Source organism: Dendroctonus ponderosae, unplaced genomic scaffold (assembly GCF_020466585.1).
Source record: "Dendroctonus ponderosae isolate FM_Combo_2020 unplaced genomic scaffold, Dpon_F_20191213v2 Dpon_F_20191213_2, whole genome shotgun sequence".
Classification (NCBI taxonomy): Eukaryota; Metazoa; Arthropoda; class Insecta; order Coleoptera; family Curculionidae; genus Dendroctonus; species Dendroctonus ponderosae.
The window spans coordinates 3,345,518-3,360,320 of record NW_026018165.1 but is presented as its reverse complement, the minus strand read 5'-3'; the positions used below and the strand labels follow the sequence as shown (position 1 = coordinate 3,360,320).

At 32.9% G+C, this 14,803-nt stretch overlaps 1 protein-coding gene across 2 annotated transcripts in view; it reads left to right on the top strand.

Moving 5' to 3' along the window:
• Positions 1 to 14,803, top strand: part of LOC109536956 (trissin receptor) — a 93,871-nt gene that overhangs the window by 9,678 nt on the left and 69,390 nt on the right. The window contains exon 1 of one of the 2 annotated variants that reach the window (XM_048663645.1): positions 9,795 to 9,852. The exons of the other annotated variant lie outside the window; for it this stretch is intronic. The gene's annotated coding sequence lies outside the window, so the exon portion shown is untranslated. Of the gene's footprint in view, positions 1 to 9,794; positions 9,853 to 14,803 lie in introns of those variants that run through there. 2 annotated transcript variants of the gene reach the window in all.

The following is a 14,803-nucleotide window of genomic DNA, read 5'->3' as shown; positions in this document are numbered from 1 at the left end:
GTTTGGTATAATTCGTTTAGAAATTAAATAATCTAATGGTTGCTTATAAAATTCAGCAATAAGCAAAATGCTTAAAATCCGGTCTTTACTTATAACATCACCATCAACAAATACATTCAAGATGATTCTTAACCTATTTCAAAAATCGGTTATATTTTCAATAAAATGAATGGAGGCGTCTACTTCTGTACTCTGGATGCATCCAACGCATACTTATACATGAAGCTTGACGACGATCTCATTCAACTACTTCTGTGAGTCTGAAAACTGAATTAATGCTTAACAGAAATATTCGAACGAAGCTCGATTTGATCAGACGTAACATCACTTCGGACATCAGCGAGAAACAGTTAAGTAACAACTCAAAGGAGGTAACCTTCGAGGATGGTCAGAAGGTGCAAGCTAGAAATTACACGGCATGGATTTCGGCACTATCGCGGAAAGGAAGGGCAACTTAGATTACGATGTCCGTATTCAGGGACGTACGGAAAGGAGACATGTCGACCAGCTCTTAAATTTTGCTGGGGAAATTACCAACTGTCCAACGTCCGACCGATCTGGAAAATGACTTGCAAGAAGAAGAGGTTCCAGTTCCAGAGGTCGAAGATGTTCAAGAGATTCCACAACAACTTACACCTGAGAACCCTACGACCGAAGTTCCAGAGCCACGCTGTTCCCGGAGGAACAGGAAAGCTTCTCAGCGCCTAAATCTATAGATCACGGGGAGGATAGTCTTGCGTCCGCACTACAGGGTGATTCAAAATTGGCGTCATTTCTCTGGAGGTGTTGTCTGGGGGTGTCTTGGGAGTACACAAAAAATAGTAAAAGAAACTGATTGTTATTAAAAACTGAGAAATTTCCCCAAAACAATATCAGAAATACCGCAGCAATGTTTTTCACGGTAATCTGCCTAATTAACATTGCGCAAATACCTGTTGCTTCGTAACCATTTAAAACTCCGGTAACCATGGAATTATACAGATTGACAATAAGATAGATAAGGATAAACGGTAAATTCAACAAGATTTGTTGACTGCGGAACGTACTTTCGAAATGTCAACCTGTTCTCATAACCTGGAACACCAAACATTTTAATGTTTAACTCCAAACAAGCTAGTGCCTGTGTAACCTCCTTATTATCCACTCTTATCAAGCAGCTTCTCGTTAATTAACTCCTGCTTCATTTGTATCTCCTTGTGTTGTGTGTATGGTACAAACGTGGTAAGAATGTACCCGGTATTTAATTGGTGCCTGGGAAAGTGCCCTGGAAGGTTCTGCTGCAATTATGTCCAATACTTGTTCCTTCGTGTCTGGAGCCCGAACAACAATTGTCGTCCACTATCTTCCTGGAACCACTCTCCTCGCCCTTTGTTGGCCTGAGTTCTTTCAGCTTCTGCTATGTTACTGTAGCATTTCACCTGAACTAATCGCATATCAGCAAATTCGTAAAAGGAAATTCAAAGTAAGTCATAGTTTGACAATATATTGTTTTTATTGACAAAGGCTGTCTACCTGTAACTATCTGTTAATGCCAAAAAAACATCATTGCCGCTTTGACTTTCCATCAAAAAATTGTAGAAGAGAACTTTTTTAATATCGAAAATTTTCGTAATTTTCGCAAAGATCGTAATGTTTCTTTTTGAATGCTTAAGTATTCCAATATGCTTCCAATTAAACATGGAACAATTTCAAAATAATGCTTAATAACAAAGTTGAAATTCGATCTTTGTTAATATCTTCAAGAAATTTTCGAAAAAAAAATTTTCAATATTTTTCTCGTACTCCCCAAGTGTGCCTCTATCATCTCTTAAAAGGAATGACGCCAATTTTGAATCACCCTGTATACAGGCGGCAATGCCACACAGAGCCACTAGCAGTGTCAGATCACTGTCAATTAATCGTTTTCATCGAACATTTAATTCATTGTTACAAACTGCTTGTTGGGTGTTTTGCCTCAAATATTGAATCCGCCTCAACAATATAGAACTGATCTACAACTTAATTCATTTGTATTATCATTAAAGTTTGTACAAGAATTTGAGAATAAAAGATTGAATTAAGTGCGGGAGTAAAATTCAAGTGGAACTAGCAAATACATAACAGTTCACTATTAGATAATGTTGATACCCCTCTTGAGACTCCACAAAAAATTTCTGAGACAGACCGTGACAGTGGTAGACAAGCCAATGCTTTGTTGGAAAATATGGAGGAGTTCAACTTTGTATTTGACCTGGAGTATATGGTATATTACTCAGGAGAGTTCTACCACAATGTGAAACACTGTCAAAGACCCTTCAGTCAAGCAGTGTGACTTAGGAAGTTGTGAAATCTGTAACAAATGGAACACTTGAAGTATTGCAATCGTTTCGAACTTTTTCACAAAGTTCTTCTCAAAATACCGTTAAAATATACCGTTAAAATAACATTCTGGTCAACTTTTTCTAGTAACTTTTTCCGATATCTCTAACGCATCGCAAAATATAGCGAATTGCCCCTATGCGCAAAGTCGTAGTAGGCTGGGTTTTTATCTGAAGTTAGAAATGGGTACCCTAAACAATTAAGCTCATAACATTCTACCTCTGTACCGAAACTGAAAACCTTGCTTCTAAAAATAACCAAAATACCGGGATGTTTCCATCTTAAGTGCGACACACTGTATAATTATAATTATTAACTCTATATTTTGAGTTAATAACCCAAGTGATTAAAAATCATTGTTTTAGGAAAAAATGTTATAAATGAAATTGCTGCAAAAATAGCCCGGAAAAGCTTAAAAAACTAACAAACTTAAAATCAAGTTTAAACATTTTTATGAAGGAGGACCCCTTTTAAGCTGAGCAGGTTTTGCCACCCCAGTTTAAATGCTGAAATGTCGCCCATGGCTTCCATGCATTATTTACTTTAGCTCATTGCTTATTGAACATAAGAACTCTTTAGCGATTACTCTCATTTAACTGAGCGTGTGTTGACATATTTAAAGGATTGCTGTTAACATAGTAAACGAGCGATGTTTGATGTACGTTTCAGCTTCCAAGCTCTTAATGTTTGACTACTCTGGCAGAACAAGCTATTTACATGTTCTTGTAATTATTTTTGGCCTATTTCCCAAAACCTAAAATAAACCCTTCAACCTATCTATGGCTGGAAGTGTAGAAAGGCACTTTTCGAGTAAGACTATCTACATCTCTGCAGCAAAGCCTTTTCAGATTGAGATTTGTATAAAAAGTACATCTTTCCGCTCTTAGATCAGCTATTAAAGCTTTCGGATTTCGTTTACTTTACGAGTTTTCATGTAATTCGAGCAATATAACTATCGACAGTCTTAGAGCCCATTACCAGATCCTTTTAAAGAACCTAATTTATGCTGGAAGTGTTTTTTTCAGTTCGGTTTGATTCGGGAAACTTTATACGGGAGAGTAAATTAAAATTTCGCAATTAACCGAGAAAAACGCTGCAAAGTAAATTATAAATGTCGGTCGCATCCCTCGTATTCATCAGCCTCCTATACCTAATTAAAAGAATATGTAAATATGTTGGAATTGCTTCCAGCACGATATAGGATTTACCTGCAAAGCATTTTTTGCCCGGTTTGCAGCTTTTGTAGCTTGATTTGTTTGCAAATCCAAAGCCGTCGGTCAAATACTGCATTAAATATTTGTCGGCCTTAAAGGCCAATGCAAAAGTAAAAAATTATTGTCTTTTTAATTAATTGGTTAAAGAAAAATACTTCCATTGGACTTGCAGGTGAAGAACAACGTTTAAAATCAGGAATATTTTCTATCTATACAGGTTTTTACTAAAAATCTGTTGAGTATAATAAGCAGACTATTTAAATCCTCATTTTTCAATAATATCGAACGAAATAATATGTGGAACGGATTACGAAATACTAAAATTTGATGTTGCTCTGAATGCAGAAAATGAGACCATCTGCAGAAGCTATTATGGATGGTATCCAAAACCAAATTTGACATTCTTATGAGATTCTGTCATGAAGATTAAATTATAAAAAAAGGGATGAAATTTAATTATCAGAATAGGTATAGAGAAGTAACATTTTATGGATGAAAACTGACAAGAATAGTGGATTGGTAATTCAATCTACCCAAACAAAACGTGCGAACACAGAAAATATTAATAGTGAAAGTTAAAAGATAATTAAACCAACAACGTTGTTGAAGGGACATCATTTATTAGATAAAAAACTGAAAAATCCAATGGAACCAACAAATTAAACAAACGAGCAAATCCTCAAAATTTCTGCTGTTAAACCGAGCCAGAAAACGATGGAGGGATAACTTGAGAACAGAATAAAAAGATTGGTGACAAAAGAAATAACACATTTATGTTTATATTCAAAATGAATGACGTTGGATATTAAATAAAACGTTGGATATTAAAATAACGATTCTACAATTTTTACAAACTAAGTATCAAAAAATGTAATAAGTAAATCCTGATTCAATCAGGTTTAGGTGAGAATTTTTTACAATCTTTTTAAATTTACTAATTTTTGTTGCCATTCAAGCTCCTAAATCGATTTTTCACATTTATGTTATTTGGTACACAATGCTTTCAAAGTTGACAGCTTGTCCATCAAAGTACAACAGAAAGTTAAAAACCCACATATTCCTCTTCTGCGGAAGCTGCTACAAAAACAAGAATAATTTAGCAAAACTCACATTTAAAAACGATACTTTTAATTTGGTCGCTTTTTTCTTTGTTCAATTTGGTTCCAGTTTAATAGCTAACACAAGAAATCTAATTACTTTTGGAACATTTTCATTTCAAGAAAATACGTGGCAATTTAATCTAATAATTACGTTGATGTGCATCCCTGGGAATAGAAAAATCTCCCGTCTAAATCGAGAATATCAGTCATTTCTTCTATGTTAATGTGATTTTGCTGAATCCCTAAAATATCCGTTTTAACGTGAAATCTCATTGATTTATCGCTCCAATTTTTGCAAGCAGAAATTACCATAAAGAATAAAGCTTCCTGATTTGTGCACTTCGCTTCATTTAATAGTTATTCTTTGTTAAACCTTTAATTGTCATAATTTATAAAGTGTTGTTTTAGTTTATTAGTCATTCCAGTTCTAATATTTTAATTACAATTGGCATTTAGCTTTGGGCCAGCTGATAATATTAGTTTCGTTTAATTTTTAAGAATTTTTCGCCCAAATCCGATATAATGGTTCTTGCGAAGATACTAGCACATAATTGCGTTGGGAACGTTTCGGATAACTCGGCGAAAGCCATTTTCTAAAAATAAGAAAAGATTATGCATTCAATTCGAGCTTTCCCATTTAATCTCAGAGAAAGTTAAATACATTTACGAAAATGATCAATAAAAAGTGTAAAAAAAATAAACAAATTTTGATGTGTTGCACTGAAGCACTTAATTGGCAAAATTTGATGAATCATTAAGATTCATATATGTATAAATTTTACGCCTAGAGTAACGTTTGCTCTATTAATCACACATTATTTAAGAGCAGAAACTATACTCAGGAGCTGGATATATTTCACGCAATCAATTCAGGCATCAGGTGGTAGCCTCAGGGTCCGATACTCCAATGTATACGTGACATGATTATTAAATATAGCGTAGCTTTCGGGATTGGTCATATATTTATTATTGAACAGTCATCCTAGGATTAATTTCTTTTTAGGTTTGATTATATATAAGAGGCTTTCCTCTGGAAATTCATTTTAGCAATTATATTTTTCTTTAACCAATTGGGGGGACACATTATTTGCCTTATTGTCTTAATTACGTTTCTCGATTCTGGCATGGTATTTTCAAATTACACCCTAGAAGAATATCAAGTAGAGTAAAGTCGACATAGATGGAACGGTGATTATTTATATACATTTCTTCTTTGGTTCTTAAAAAACTGTTCCTGGCAAAAGATCAATCAAGTTTCTTCAGTTTCTGATTTTGTTAGTTGGAGCATCCTAGTCAGATAAATTATCATCGCCTATAGGCTCAGAATGTGGCTCAGAAGAACTAGATTACACATATTCACTTCGAGATTCACATTCTATTTATGCAACTGATTGAGTCGAGCTGTCGGTTCAGCACAGCACAGAGTCATCTGTGATTTGTGGATTTTTCTAGTTCTTCTTTATTTGGCGAGGAAGTTATTTTAGAACTGCTACATTTACCTCCGCTAGTTCAGTGTTCTTGCTAAATGGGCTACTCGAATTATGCCATCATAAAGGACATTAGTAATTTGGTAAATAATTAGTAGAACGCTCATATATCTGATTAAACGTATCTTGTCTTAAATCAAAAGTTCTCCTCAAGATGCGTATAATGAAAAGTGAAAATTTACTCGAGCTGTTGATCCCCATATTACGATACTCGTATCATGCTGTTATTATCCATTTATCAATCTCGTTTCAACCCAAAATGAACTTCATATTATAAGCATGATTCAGAGCCTGCAAAATTTGTGCCAACATACGTTTAGCTTGAAAATGATGATCGATTGGTCAATTTATAATCAGATTTTCTAGTATGCGATGCTTTGCACTTAATAGACAATTTTGCGGGGATACTGATGAGCAAATATGATTAATTTACGAGTTGCAGATTATGAAGCGCTTACCTGACATGTTGCTTTATGGCAAAATGTAATGGGGTGAACGATACCCGTTTACACATGAAAATGCAGCGTAGATCCATTGTAAAATTTTCGTTGAAGAAAAAACTTTATACATTCAGTTCCAAAAAGTAGCTGCCTTCATTGTTTTGGCAAAGTTTAATATATTTACTAATTTTGATAACAATTAACCGATTTTAATAACTTTGTTCGGTTTTAGAGCAATTCTTTTGAAATTATTTCTGGTGCAAAAATTCCTTATAATTCCTTCCTTGTATTCAATATTTGAGTTGATATCAACGTTGCGGCCATTTGAGACCATAGACCAAAAATTATGCTATCAACCAAATAAAAAAATATATTAACATCACTTAGATCAAAGTTAAAAAACTTCGAACCTTACCAAACTATTAAATCCCCAATTTTTTTTTTTGAGCTGAGTGAAAAACTATAAATCAATATGCGTTTGCAAACAATCTTAAATCATGCTTTGATTCCGAGAAATTCTGAAATAATATAAAATAGGCTAGAAGTACAATGGTGAAATTGAATCTATTGAGAAAAATAGAAAAGCGTCGAAAACCGAATAAGCTATACCAATGCCCTATTAAATCTCAACAATGACCTAATTTATACTCTATTCTATTATAAAAGGGCTTTAAGCTCACCTTACCAGATAATTGGAGAATTTGTATTTGAAACACTAACACTTGCTTGTTCCAATAAAGACGTTATCTTTAATAATGACTTCCAAGCGTCTGCTGTGGGATACACATGGTCGAATTAAACTCTCACAAACATGGCAAACTTTCTAATTACAGCCGGTTAATTACGCATTGTCTTTCAGCTAATAAACCAATTTTTAATTAATTATGCATGGATAAAGTTTTGTGGTTTGCCTGACTGAAAAACCCTTCTGAAACCATTAGGACCGAGGAGTGAATGCGCATCAAACTCTACAGTAATGAATATTTTCACTTTAACCTTTACAATTGAGTGAGCTCACATAGAGATGAAGTGGTGGGAAAACATTTCCTCCTGTGCGGTTTTATAATCCTCTGAGACAGTGGGTCGCATACAATTTCCAAATTTTCGTGCGATTTAATTATTCAGGGTGGTTTTCTATAGTTCACAAAGCAAAGTAATGTTTAAATGTTTGAGATTATTTAGAGCTTTATTTTATTTTTAATGCAGTGAAGAGAAATAAATCTCATTTCACTTTCGGGCGAAACACTTCCATTTTATATATATGAGGGTATATATTTGACATTGAGCAAGAATGTGGTTTTAAAAATGAATTATTAATGTAACTTTAGCCACTTTTGAAGAGTTAAATTCGGTTGCGTTTAGGGGCTGGTCTAGAGACTTTTCATCAGTATTTCTTTATTAATTATCGGAACGTTCAAAGCAATATATGGAAAACAAACTGGTATTATTTTTCATTCAGATCAACCCGAAACCATTTCGATCTTAGCGAATAACAGTTCAATGAATTCCAACAGGAGAAAATTCCCGAAATATAATTTATTTAGAGGTGGATAAACAATGGGCCTTTTAAGGTTCCCTCAAGAAGTTTATATTAATATTTCAACCAATTGATCTAACACAAAGGAGGAAATAACCCAGCATTGTTAAAAGCACAATTCTCAATAAAGTAGAGAATCAGTTTATAAGAAAGAGAATAAAAGCGCAGTTAAATTTTGCTACGTAATACTCTACATTTTCATAAAATATTTTTAGCCGTTTACGTTTCCACCTGGCAGTCATATTCGCAAATAATTTCAAAATTTATCGCTACGTGTTCTGACATATCTTCGCAAGAATAAATCTTCCCGCTTTGAGAAGCAGGGGGTGTATCCGTGAAAAAACAGAGAGAACATCACACATAATTTAGTGACCTTCTAAAACGAATATGCAAGATGTTCGTTTTCATGTATCAAGTTCTTTATCTTTGAGTGTCTGATGTGGCTAAATATTTTATTTACAAACTGCTGTATGAATTTCATGTTTTTGTCCGCTTTAGCTGGATGCGTATCTGGTTAACGATGGCTGACAAAATAGATATTACATAATTTATGCGGATTTTAATTGTGTTGGAAAAGGATGTTTGAGCTTTTTGGGGAGCAGAGGATTTGGAACATGTTAAAATGGCGAGCAAACCAACCATTAATAAAGCATAGTGAAAATTACACTAAACCCTTATACTTGTGGACTTAACGCATGCTTGCAGATTCTTTAATATAATTTGTTACAGAGTGTATTGTTAATATAAGATTTCGCAAAAAAAGCGACATGAAACTATACCTACATTTTTATTATTTGATCTACAACATTTGATGGCTTGACCAGTTTCATGAACAAGATGAATTTTGAATTTGGTGCAAGTTCGAATCAATCATCTCTGCTGTTAATAAGTTTGAAACCGTTGAAGACGCATTTGAATTGAACTTTGTCTTAAAATATTTTGCTTAATGGCCTTGACGATTTTGTTGAGTTGCTTATTTCAAATTTGAAATTCTTGTGTGCAGATTATGCAGATTATTAGAATTTAGATTTTTAAGATTATGCAGATTATTTGAAGTTTCAAAAATTTTGACCGACGTTTTTTCAGCAATTCTTTATATATTAAGTTCTACACATTTTTCTGATTTGCTGCAACATGGAATAGAGCTTAAGGTTGCTTAAACATCTAGGTACTAATATTATAAGTAACCTACCAAAAATAATGACATTTTGTATTGATGTCATATTCTTATCCTTCCTGGGTCTCAGTCAAAGTGTGAAGTAAACGTTTGAATATCGTTTATTTCATTACGTTTCGAGACAACAGCGTCATCATCAGAATTAAAATTTACACAAACTACAAACACCAATTCACAATTAAAAAGGAAGAATTTTGTCATTCAAGAACTGATGAATGTTTCAACGCTTTATAAATTATAGTTTTTATACAACATGTTTTAATTGTGAATTGGTGTTTGTAGTTTGTGAAAATTTTATATCTGATGGCGCTGTTGTCTCGCCGAAACGTAATGAAATAAACCATATTCAAATGTTTACTTCACACTTTGACTGAGACCCAGGAAGTATAAGAATATAATAACAATTACACGCAGTCAGGAAAATAAATCAAATTTTTATATTGCTATTGCTATTGATGAATTAATTATTTAATTTTTCATTTTCAGAAATAATAACAGTTATTCTTAGATGAAGCACTGAGATCGTTCTACTAAGATTGGTAAGATAATTTTCCAACATTTTCCGATAAACAAAAGTATTTTAATTAATAATATTGTTGAACTTTCAAAGCAGACTTTTCACTTTTTAAGCGGAGGAAACATTTCCTTTACATCCGCACGAAATACATGCACTTTTTTGTTATAAGCCAAAATGTCTAATTAATGTGCGGCAAATACATAAAACAGGACGGATGAAAATGTATAAGATATAGTTATGTTATATAATATTTATAAATGCCAAAAACGCTTTGCAATCATTATAATTTTTCACTTTTTATTATTATGTGTCATTTTAGCTCTTAGGATATGTTAAAAATGCACAGACTGTTCCTTAATTTTAAAATTTATAGTAGAGAAATACACTACTACTACATACTACATATACTACTTTTAAATCTATTAATCATATCATAAAAAATAAAAATCTTTTTGTTTTCACTTTCTCATGTCTCCAATTTTGCAATTTCGTATTAGTAGTTTAATAATTTTTTTTCAATTCTAATTTTTTTTGTTTTCTGTCATTTAACATAAGCGAAAAATTTTGGTTATTTATCATGGCAAAAATTCAGCAGATAAAGGTCGCTTGATACAAATAATTAATACTAAACTTTAAAAGTGGATTTCTGTCGATCTACAAAACGGTTAACTCAAAAGACCTTTTAAATAAAATTAAACTAATTAAACTGATATAAATTTTGTGGCAATGAACAATGGAAAAATTACAGGCCTTTGCCATTTAGTAACGGAAATATTTTAGTAGGCAACATCCGTCCAAAGTGAAATGGAAAGCCAAGCGAAGGTAATTTAATACACTACACAACTCTCCATATTTAGTGGTCAGGCCAAGCCCAGTGCTTTGCCCTGGCAATGAAATCCATTATCGAATTCTGTTGGGCCTTCTCGATCATAATTTAGGCAAAAGAGCATTTCCTGAACGGTAATTGTGAAGTTTTGTTCGTGTCACATGAGCAATTGATTAATGGTATATCTCGGGACTAAGCAAGCTTCCGAGTGGCAACTAGCTATTAAAATTGCAATTTATCCCACAGTCAGATTAAACGGATTTTCATTCACTAACCACTGAAAATGGAAGAAAAAATAAAATAAAATAATTCAATGGCCATTAAAACATAATTTTGTAAAGTATTGTTGGTGAGAGTAAAAACGCACTTAAGTCCTTAGGTGTATGGAAAAAAAGTTTTCCAGATATTCAACCCCATATTCCTTTAAACCCTGTATATAAAGAAAATCACCCTGTAGATCAGTATAAAATTTTCAGGTTACTGCCTCGATGGAAGCATTAATTCATGAAAACGAACGGTGTATCATATGCAATTAAATTATCAACACCAAACATTTCTATTTAGGTTTTTTGTCAAAGGTTTCTATCTTTTATTTGGTTTAAAAAATGTGTTCAAAAATTCTGTTTTGTAGGAAAACTTCCAATAAATCACTACTAATTTATTTTAACACTGTTGGTGTCATTGTTACATAAAAATATATGTAACTAACTTTTCACGGCTTAGTTGTTCAATTGCAAACGTATTATGAACACCATCATTCCTTTTTCTTCAGACATATTCCGGGTTCAGAGTTAGAGAAAAAGCGAGATGATTGGATGGTTAAAATTTATGTTGATATTATCAAGGGACATATCTTTCAGTTTTGACGTAAAATACACCTTTACAGGAAAATACACTACACAGAAAAAATTATTTCTTGCCTAACCGACATTGGCATTTCCGTTAGGAATTTTTATTTAAAAAATGCTGCGGCTGGTATCACGTTTTGGTGCTGGAGGTTTATCCGGAAAAATTTCACTCTGCTCATTGTTTAAAAATTTGATTTTATTAAACTTTTCACTTTCATTTTAGCTCAACTTCGAATGATCCAATAAATATTTTGCAGGGGTTGACACATTTTTTTTTCGTCCAAAAGTTGGATCGACAATTCAGTATTTATCCTACATCTGTAAAGTTTCAATGTTAAAAGTGTTCATCAATTTTTTAAAACGACAAGTCTTTACCATCCTAATGAATTCTTCGAATGCAAGATATATAAAGGTGTTTTGGTAAAACTTTGCAATTCTGAATTTATGCCCTAATAAGCTTGAATATTTAAAATATTTAGAGGAAAATTTTTGCGATTTCCGCAAGTTTGTTTTTCAAAGTTTCGAATTAAGTTCGTACTGTTATTAATGACATCAGAAGCTAAGACAAACAAAATTCCGTAACGTTGCTGTTTAGTGTCGGTTTTATAAAATCGGCATAGTCGGTAATATTTGTTAGCTTTCGCTTTGATTTGGTTAAGAATTGGACTTATTTTAACGCATCACGTGATATTAGATTAGTTTCAGTTAAAATATATTCAAACCGTTTAAGTTATTTGGTTCATTTTTCAGAGTCATTTTAAAACTATTGCTCTTCGCGAGCTTATTTATTAACTCATCCGACAATTCCGATAAAATTAGCAAGGGTAAAACTCAACTGACCCCATTTTTGAAAGTTCTCGCGACAGGATAACGAAATTATTTATTTCATGGAATGCGAAACTTTAAACGCGTTTGAACTGAACTGGCCAATAAATACCTATTCAAACGACACAATTTTGAGTATTTGGGTTTGTTATCAATCATTTTTAACAATTTGAATAAACAGTGTGGTTAATTGACTAAACGAATGCCGGCTTTTACAGAGAGCCACGTTTAAGTGGCAATAAAAAATTCAAAAGCGTACTGGCTAGAAAAACAACACATACATTGAAAACGTATTATGAAACAAAATGAATAACCCGGTTGCTTTCGAATATTGAATTGAGAACTTGATTAAGTGCGCTTGTAAAATTGAGTTAAACCCGCAATAGCATGAATTTTACTTTATCGAGTATTAACATGCACAGTTTAAAGAAATTTGTCTGTGACTATCTCTATGTGCCTTTTACTTAAACGTTTATAAAAATTTGCTCTTTTACAGTCTCCAACTTTCTATCAAGAACGTGAGTTAATTTACAGTGTAATTTTTTACGTTGAGATTGGATTTCAATGGTGTAGGAAAATTTATATTGCGATATGCAATAGTGAAGATACGGGGTGTCAATTTGAAAACTTCCCACTCTTAATATCTTTCTTGCAGTTGGAAATATGAAAAATCGGAAAGGCCCGTCAATTTTATTTGTAAGGGGGCACTTTAAATAAATATTTTTAGCCTCCTTGTTTCAACCCCCTGGGACGGGTAGAGTTTACCCTTATAATTTTTAATGGGAAGGGGGGTCAAGTGGCACATGATTTTAAAGGGCGTTCGATTTTCTTTACATGTTGTTGGTGTCTGTTCAGAGGTTTTCGAATAATCAGACACTATTGTAAATATCATAGAAATCATTTTTGCCCTTTCAGAATAAACTCATTCACAAACCTTTTTTTTTATCAAGCATTTTTTAATTTTAAAGTAAATAGGCAAGGGGTCGGCATGCTCCAATTGATAATAATGGAAAATTGGTAAAAGGCAATAAACTATGAATACTACAGGATTTTACAAAGAGTAGGGAAGAATATCGGCAAAACATTACCGATAAAAACGTTCTACTGCATAAAAAATTGAGATAACTTCAGCTACCACATAAACAGTTCGGGTAATTTTGGTACCCAGACACTCAATAGTTAGAAATGTTAAACAAGCACGATGCAATGGTTTCAAGTTTGGAAGAAATTGTTTTGTAACGTAATGTTTTTCATTTATAACCTCTTGAATAATCTTCTTCCACAATATCTGTGAAAAATTATTTAATTTCAGTATGATATACACATCGTGGTTTCCATGTTTCAAACAGCAAGCTTTCAAGCACACATATGATTATATGATTTTTAATAAGGCAGTCGATTCTTGCAAATTGAAGCCCTTGTTAAAAACTGAATGTGTCTAAAAAATATAGGCTTAAATGCTGGTAATTTTTTTGTCGTACGGCCATAAATGCAGTTCCTAAGTTTAATTTACTAATTTCTTCGGTTTTGTTATGTTGTCACTGTTTGCTTGGCTGTCTTTTTTCCTTGAGCGAAAATCTTCTACTTGCAGAGTAAATATGACTAAATAATAATCGGCGACTAGAGTCCATTTGTCGGCTTCAATTGTTAACTATTTTAACTGGATTGGTAATGTTGGCACCTTTTTGCAGCTGTTGATGTACAATGCTACTGTTGCTGCAATTTGATAAAATAATAATGCAGGATCGACAATTACCTATTTCATTTTTTTACTGCAACAATCGATGAGCGTTTGAATTAATTTATGGGTTTTTATCCACATATGGTAAATAAATCGGGTTCTGTTCAAATTATTTCTGCTTATTCAACCATGAGTTGGATGAAACGAAAAATGTTTTTGTGAATCTAGCAGATGTGTTATTGAAGAATACTTTGAAACCCAAATTTTATTATTAAATATCCAAATATAATCTGTTCTAATTTCATGAGAATTTTCCTATGTTTGAATAGTTTAAAGTTCGAACGAGTGCTGTTTTTTAAGCGCTAAACATACATAAAGTTACTTTATGGGAAACACTGGACAATTGCATGGCACAAAACTGGAAGTTCAAAAAAAACACATATATTCATTCAGGGTGTTTTCCTAATAAAAATGCAAAATTTTCTATGCAAAACGCGTTCTGCTGACTCTAAAAATCGCAGTCCACAAATCTCAGATACGGCGCATTTCAGTCACACAATTTTTATTTGTAAAAGTGAAATTGAAATTAAAGAGAATGCCACAAAACTTGCATTGGAACGCTGTTATCAATTAAAAGCTTAAGGAATATTTATGCTAATACAGAGCTCCCAATATACCTTCGAGGTTTTAATATTAATTGAACAAAATCACCGAAAGTAAACCACCAGCACCCGTGCCTGCGCCGTGTGGCAAATGCAACCTATTCAGCCACAAAACTGAAGATTGCAAACAA